At 48.6% G+C, this 8,070-nt stretch overlaps 1 long non-coding RNA gene across 1 annotated transcript in view; it reads right to left on the reverse strand.

Annotated features, from left to right (window-relative positions):
- The window catches only part of LOC143818456 (uncharacterized), a 46,728-nt gene extending 41,981 nt beyond the window's left edge, over positions 1-4,747 (reverse strand). The window contains exon 1 of the long non-coding RNA XR_013224557.1: positions 4,415-4,747. This is a non-coding gene — a long non-coding RNA (uncharacterized LOC143818456). The remainder of the gene's footprint in view (positions 1-4,414) is intronic.
- Positions 4,748-8,070: the final 3,323 nt, after the last annotated feature.

Genomic DNA, 8,070 nt, shown 5'->3' on the forward strand with positions numbered 1-8,070 from the left:
ATATCCACCACATTACTAGGTTTTGACTGAACATAAGCCATCTGTAACAATCTAGGTACAGCTCTATGTCTATATAAAACACACATCTGTTATATAGCAAATTTTGTGGTTTATTGTTAAGCTCACTATAGATTTATCTGAGAGGGTGCAGGATATCAGGTGCATCACTATTAGTGTGTGTTTATGGATCTGTATTGATCCATATTTATGTGTTATTTGTCTGTGGTTTTGTAGATTATTAGGGGCCATTCAGGGAAAGAAGGGACAGCCGTCGGTGAGCGGGGGCGCCATGTCGACTATTTAGGGTGCCAACCTCCGCTGCAAGGAAGGGCATTAGACCTTAGGGCACATGAGGGCCAATATAGGCATACTGTATTTTGATTTTTTATGTTTTTTTCATGTTTTTTGATTTTTTTGGAATTTTTTTCACATTTTTGCTGATTTTTTCTATTGAGTTATTTTTCTGATACTTATATTGGAGATAGATCAGCGGAGTCCCTAACCCTAGAAACCTGTGGTTCCCTAAACTGGGATGTTTTTATAGGGATTTGTTTTTGTATCAAAATTGAATATTAATAAAGATTAATGTTTTTAGGGGTAGGTTTGTTCTTTTGAGAGTTGTTTCTTGATATACTCCCCTACCTTGACTAGTTGGACAGTTGTGTTTTTGACCAGGGATTTGGTGGCAAGGTCCTTCTGGTGGCCTTCCCTGTCACGAGATGTGCGAGGCTTTGTGCAGTCTTGTGACGTTTGTGCTCGGGCCAAGCCTTGTTGCTCTCGGGCTAGTGGATTATTGTTGCCCTTGCCTATTCCTAAGAGGCCTTGGACGCACATCTCGATGGATTTTATTGCAGATCTGCCTGTTTCTCAGAAGATGTCTGTCATCTGGGTGGTGTGTGACCGTTTCTCTAAGATGGTCCATTTGGTTCCTCTGCCCAAGTTGCCTTCTTCTTCCGAGTTGGTTCCTCTGTTTTTTCAAAATGTTGTTCGTTTGCATGGTATTCCTGAGAATATCATTTCTGACAGAGGGACCCAATTCGTGTCTAGATTTTGGCGGGCATTCTGTGCTAGGATGGGCATAGATTTATCTTTTTCGTCCGCTTTCCATCCTCAGACGAATGGCCAGACCGAGCGGACTAATCAGACCCTGGAGACATATCTGAGGTGTTTTGTGTCTGCTGACCAGGATGATTGGGTTGCTTTTTTGCCATTGGCGGAGTTCGCTCTCAATAATCGGGCCAGCTCTGCCACTTTGGTGTCCCCGTTTTTCTGTAATTCGGGGTTTCATCCTCGATTTTCCTCTGGTCAGGTGGAAACTTCGGATTGTCCTGGAGTGGATGCTGTGGTGGAGAGATTGCATCAGATCTGGGGGCAGGTGGTGGACAATTTGAGGTTGTCCCAGGAGAAGACTCAGCTTTTTGCCAACCGCCACCGTCGTGTTGGTCCTCGGCTTTTTGTTGGGGATTTGGTGTGGTTGTCTTCTCGTTTTGTCCCTATGAGGGTCTCTTCTCCTAAGTTTAAGCCTCGGTTCATCGGCCCGTATAAGATATTGGAGATTCTTAACCCTGTTTCCTTTCGTTTGGACCTCCCTGCATCCTTTTCTATTCATAACGTTTTTCATCGGTCATTATTGCGCAGGTATGAGGTACCGGTTGTGCCTTCCGTTGAGCCTCCTGCTCCGGTGTTGGTTGAGGGTGAATTGGAGTACGTTGTGGAGAAAATCTTAGACTCTCGTGTTTCCAGACGGAGACTCCAGTATCTGGTCAAGTGGAAGGGATACGGCCAGGAGGATAATTCTTGGGTGAATGCATCTGATGTTCATGCCTCTGATCTTGTTCGTGCCTTTCATAGGGCCCATCCTGATTGCCCTGGTGGTTCTGGTGAGGGTTCGGTGCCCCCTCCTTGAGGGGGGGGTACTGTTGTGAATTTGGATTCTGGGCTCCCCCGGTGGCTACTGGTGGAATTGAACTGGTGTTGTCATCTTCTCTGTTCACCTGTTCCCATCAAGATGTGGGAGTCGCTATATAACCTTGCTGCTCTGTTAGTTGCTTGCCGGTCAACAATGTTATCAGAAGCCTCTCTGTGCTTGTTCCTGCTCCTAGACAACTACTAGATAAGTTGGACTCTTGTCCATGTTTGTTTTTGCATTTTTGTTCCAGTTCACAGCTGAAGTTTCGTTACTGTGTCTGGAAAGCTCTTGTGAACAGGAATTGCCACTCTGGTGTTATGAGTTAATGCCAGAGTTTTAAAGTAATTTCTGGATGGTGTTTTGATAGGGTTTTCAGCTGACCATGAAAGTGTCCTTTCTGTCTTCTGCTATGTAGTAAGTGGACCTCAAATTTGCTAAACCTATTTTCATACTACGTTTGTTATTTCATCTTAATTCACCGCCAATACATGTGGGGGGCCTCTGTCTCCTTTCGGGGTATTTCTCTAGAGGTGAGCTAGGACTAATATTTTCCTCTGCTAGCATTATTTAGTCCTCCGGCTGGTGCTGGGCATCTAGAATCAACGTAGGCATGCTACCCGGCCACTGCTAGTTGTGCGTTAGGTTTAGTTCATGGTCAGCTCAGTTCCCATCTTCCAAGAGCTAGTTCCTATATATGCTTATGCTATGTTCTCTTGCCATTGAGAACATGACAGTCAACTCCCTCCATAAGTTTTCTATGGGATTAGGATCTGGAGACTGGCTAGGTCACTCCATGACCTTAGTGTGCTTCTTTTTAAGCCACTCATTTGTTGCCTTGGCTGTATATTATGGGTCATTGTCTTGCTGGAAGACCCAGCCATGACCTATTTTTAATGTCCTGGGAGAGAGAAGGAAGTTGTTTCTCAGGGATTTTATGGTACATGGCTCTATCCATTCTCCCATTGATACAGTGAAGTAGTCCTGTGCCCTTTGCACAGAACCACCCCCAAAACACAATGTTTCCACATCCATGCTTAACAGTGGGGACGGGGTTCTTTGGGTTATAAGCAGCATTTCTTATCCTCCAAACGAGACGAGTTGAGTTAATGCCAAATATGGCAAAGTAGTCCTGTGCCCTTAGCACGGAAACACCCCCAAAAGACAATGTTTCCATCTCCATGCTTGACAGTGGGACTGTGTTCTTTGGGTCATAGGCAGCATTTCTCTTCCTCCAAACAAGACGAGATGAGTTAATGCCAAAGACCTCAATTTTTGTCTCATCTGACCACAGCACCTTCTCCCAATCACTCACAGAATCATCCAGCTGTTCATTGGCAAACTTCAGATGGGCCTGCACATGTGCCTTCTTGAGCAGGGGGACCTTGTGGGCACTGCAGGATTTGAAACCTTTACGGCATAATGTGCCATCAATGGTTTTCTTCAAGACTGTGGTCCCAGCTGCCTTGAAATCATTAACAAGTTCCCCCCGTATAGTTCTAGGCTGATCTCTCACCTTCCTCTTGATCAAGGATACCGCACGAGGTGAGATTTTGCATGGTGCCCCAGATCAATGTCGATTGACAGTCATTTTGTGTTTCTTCCATTTTCTTACTTTTGCACCAACAGTTGTCTCTTTCTCACCCAGCATCTTATGTATGGTTTTGTAGCCCATTCCAGCTTTGTGCAGGGCTATGATCTTGTCCCTGACATCATTAGATAGCTCTTTGGTCTTGCCCATGTTGTAGAGGTTAGAGTCTGATTGATAAATTGAGTATGTGGACAGGAGTCTTTTATAAAGGTGACTATGTAAGACAGCTGTCTTTAGTGCAGGTATCGAGTTGATTAGGAGCATTTAACTGGTCTGTAGGAGCCAGAACTCTTAATGATTGGTAGGGGATCAAATTCTTATTTCTCACTGCAAAATGCAAACAAATTTATATAATTTATACAATGTGATTTTCTGGATTTTATTTTTGGCATTCTATCTCTCAATGTTAAAATTAACCTACCCTTAAAATTATAGACTGTTCATTAGTGTTGAGCGATACCTTCCGATACTTGAAAGTACCGGTATCGGATAGTATCGGCCGATATCCGAAAAATATCGGATATCGCCGATACCGATACCCGATACCAATACAAGTCAATGGGACACAAGTATCGGAAGGTATCCTGGATGGTTCCCAGGGTCTGAAGGAGAGGAAACTCTCCTTCAGGCCCTGGGATCCATATTCATGTAAAAAATAAAGAATAAAAATAAAAAATATGGAGGACACTGAGGAGAGAGGTCGCATACTGCTGTGCTCCTGCCGGTAAAATAGCACAAATACAGACTTTTTCCCCACCGAACGGAGTTTTGGAGGCCGGAGTGGTGAGAGGAACACTCTCGGGAGAAGTGGTGACTGCGTTTGACCCGGAATACAGAGCGCCTGCAGAGTTGTGGCAGCAGCGGGCTCAGCGTACTGGGAGCCGGCAAACATCAGATCTGCACGACTAATAACTCACCTGCAGTTCAGCTTCTCGGTGAGTTGAAGACAGCGGAGGGGCTGAGGGGAGCGTCTGGAGACTGATCACTGGGTCCAGATCCCCTGAGGCTGTGAAGGTCTGTGGCGGGAACAGAGCACTGAGAGCGGAGGGACAGCGGCCATCTTGGGTGCCCTCAACACGTGGAGGAGGTGGGGAAGCTAGCAGCGTGCTGGAGCCCTGGATTTGATTTTCTGCAGCAGCCGGAGATTCAGGTGTGCCTGGCAGGAGCAGGGGTCAGCTTCTGTGAACTGCAGAGGGTAAACATCCTCTCCTTCCCCCTGCTATTGTTTGCTTATGCAATGCGATCTGATACTTCTGGCCGGGGCATACAGATCTAGTGAGCTCGCAGATTGCGGCTCTCTGCTGCCACCCTGTGTCCTGTTTATGTATTGTGCTAAATGCACATAAGAAAATACTGTTAAAATTGAATAGAGACATAACTCTGTAGCTCCTTTGAGATTAGTTTCCGGACCACCTATTTATTCTGCCAAAGCATACTATACAACTAATAAGAATAATTGATCCCAGCCTTCCCCATCCTCCATCCCTGCGGCGGCCCCCTGCTAAATTCGCACCGACTGGTGGGATGGCGCCTAGAACGGAGGAGACTGGCCACAGCGTCAGAGCCGCCTGGCTCATCGTGGAGGACCCTGCTTCAGCGCGACGCTGCACCACTGAGCGCCGCCACGGTGAGGACCTGGGACCGGCGGTGATCGCCTCAGTGCCCTCCCCGCTCTACAGCCGAGGCCACCGCTGGCGATAGTGCCCGGAACAGCTGTGGAGGAGAACACACACCTGAACGCAGTGGAGCCGGAGTCCATCCTGTGCATGGCCCCACCAGCTGGAAGGTCCCCGGAGCGGAGGAGCGCTGACCGGCACCTGCAGTGACCAGGAGAGGGGACGCTGCTGCTGCCTTGCTGCGGGTTTCTGAAGGTGGACGGAGTACAGAGGAGGTCGGGCCCACACTACAGGTACCGGGACGCGAGGCAGGGAGGGAGACCACAGCACAGCAGGCCTAGGGATGTGTGGGAGTGCCGGAGGCGCAGGAGGTAGACGCTGATCTCAGTGGTGTCCATCCTGCTGTCTCGCTACAAGTCACCAGCTCTGGGCGCAGTCTGCCCTCTGGTCGCCCCTGCTGCCTGTCTCTACCGTCCCCTTGCGTCCCCATTGTCTCACTGGACTCGAGTGGAGGGTACGGTGCGGAGCCAGCTCAGGACTTGGGTGGCTTCCCTCTCCTCCCATTACTGGCACCAAACAAGGGGTCCCCATAAAGGAATAGCCTCCTAACCACAATTAAGACTGTCTTTATTGACCCGTTCACAGGCCATAAAAACTTTGGGCCTAAACCCCCACTAAACCCAGGATTCCTATAGGGGAGAGGAACCTGCTGCTGAGAGGTCTGCCTGTCTAATGTAGACACACATGCCCTCCAAATCTCCCCCGCAACCACCTATTAGCAACTAAAGTCTCACAGGTGTGTATGGGCAAGACCAAAAAGCGTTCTGGACTGCCTCCAGATTCTGACCCTCTCCCTGGCAACATGGATCGTTTTCTTAATACAAATGGCCAACACAGGAACACAAGATCCAAATCCTCCACCAAGTCCTCAGGGGATAGCTCTAACACACATGACCCACCAACCCACCAGGGCTCCCCCGACAGAATGACCAATGAAGGGGATGATAATGGCGAACTCCCAGATGATGTGTCTATTAACGAGCTTATCAAATTCATCAGATCTCTCCCTACTAAATCAGACTTGGAGGCTTTCGCCTGCCGTATTGAAAACTCCTACAAAAAAGAGCTACAAGCTCTCAAATCAGAATTCACTACTCGGGTGGAAGAGGTAGAAAAGTCCCAGGACACTATTCTACAAGAATTACAAATCCACAGGGAGGTTATAGCTAGCCACGCTCAGAGACTGGAGGAGTTTGCGACAGGAATGGAGGACTTAGAAAATCGCAACAGACGTAACAATATTAGAATTCGCGGCCTACCTGAATCCGTAAATCCCCCAGACTTGGATTCTACTGTTCAGAAAATATTCCTCGACCTTCTCGATGGTGAGGAAAGCGGCTCAATTGAGTTCGACCGTATACACAGATCCCTGGGACCCAAGCCGACATCAGAATTGAGACCTAGGGACGTCATCTGCAGAGTTCATTATTATAGAACCAAGGAGGCCATCATGTTGGCTGCCAGGCGGAGGGGCACCATCGACTACTGTGGAACTCAAATTTTACTACTGTCCGATCTATCTAGGCGCACGTTACAGCTCAGGAGAGCATTACGCCCCTTATTGTCTCTTCTCAAGGACAGAGACATTACTTATAGATGGGGATTCCCATTCCAGTTGATTGCCTTTAAAGGCGGGAAGACGGCCATCTTCCGCAATCTGGGTGACCTGGCCAACTTTTTAGGAATCTTTGAACTACCAATGACTGACCTCCCGGACTGGCCGCGCTCGCCCCAACTTCCAGACATTCCTCCAAGATGGCTAAAAGCACAGCATTCTAAGCAGCGTAAGAAGACTGGTTCCCTCCCAGACCCAACTTGAGAGGAGCCTTCGCCAAACGCTGTCCTCTCCTGTGATGTTCTCTTTTACACTTTCATAGTTTGTTATAAGTTCCACTGATTCACACACCGATTTGGTTTTGAACTGTACGTGTCTTGTCGTGCATAACTTCTTAATAGTTTATAGCCCTGTCTACTAGACTCTGAGATAGTGCTAGTGAATTGTTGGTTTATCTATTAATCTTCCCCCTTTCCTACCACCCCTCCCCCCTTCCTCCTCCCCTCTCCCCTCCTCCCCCTCTTCCCCCCCCTCCCTCCTTCCCTCTCCCCCTTCTCCCCTCTCCTCCCCCCTCTCCCCTCTCCTCTCCCCTCCCCCCTCCCTCTTCCCACTCCTCCTTTCCCCCCTCCTTCCTTCCTCTCTTCCCCCCTCCTCCTCCACCTCCACCTCCTCCTCCCCCCCTCCCCCCTCCCTCCTTCCCCCCCTCATCCCTCCTCCCCCCTCCTCCTCCCCCCTCCTCCTCCCCCCTCCCTCCTTCCCCCCCTCCCTCCCTCCCCTCTTCCTCCCCCCTCCCTTCTCCCCCCCCTCTTTTTTTTTTCCCTTCTTCTTTCCCGCTCCCTATGTTCAAGGTAAATCTAACCATAGTTTAAACAGGCTCAGATGTCGATCACTAAAGTTTGCTACAACTGTTTATTGTTCAGGTTGCGGGGGCGAAGGCCGGGGGCAGATTCTCTCCGGCGGCTTCTTCCCACCCCGCCGGTAGTTCTCTGGGTGGTTTCCCACCGGATAACCACACCATGACTACATACCTCAGGTACTCACTCAATACATACTTAGTTCTTCTCTTTTACTCTCAGTTTTCTTACTATTTCTTCTTCCTCTTTTTCCTTCCCCTCCCCCCTCTCATCCACCCTCCCCTCCAACTCCCTATAACATGCCCGTTCCACCATCCACACCTAAAATTTCCAAGGATCTGGTCTCAAAGTCCATACTATCTTGCCCTAGATACTCAACTCTGACATGGCTGGAATTAATTTCTGCTCTCACAATGTTAAAGGGATGAACACTCCCGAGAAAAGGAGCCAACTCATGTACTCCAACCATAAACAACATATATCAATCT

This window comes from Ranitomeya variabilis, chromosome 3 (assembly GCF_051348905.1).
Source record: "Ranitomeya variabilis isolate aRanVar5 chromosome 3, aRanVar5.hap1, whole genome shotgun sequence".
Taxonomy (NCBI): domain Eukaryota; kingdom Metazoa; phylum Chordata; class Amphibia; order Anura; family Dendrobatidae; genus Ranitomeya; species Ranitomeya variabilis.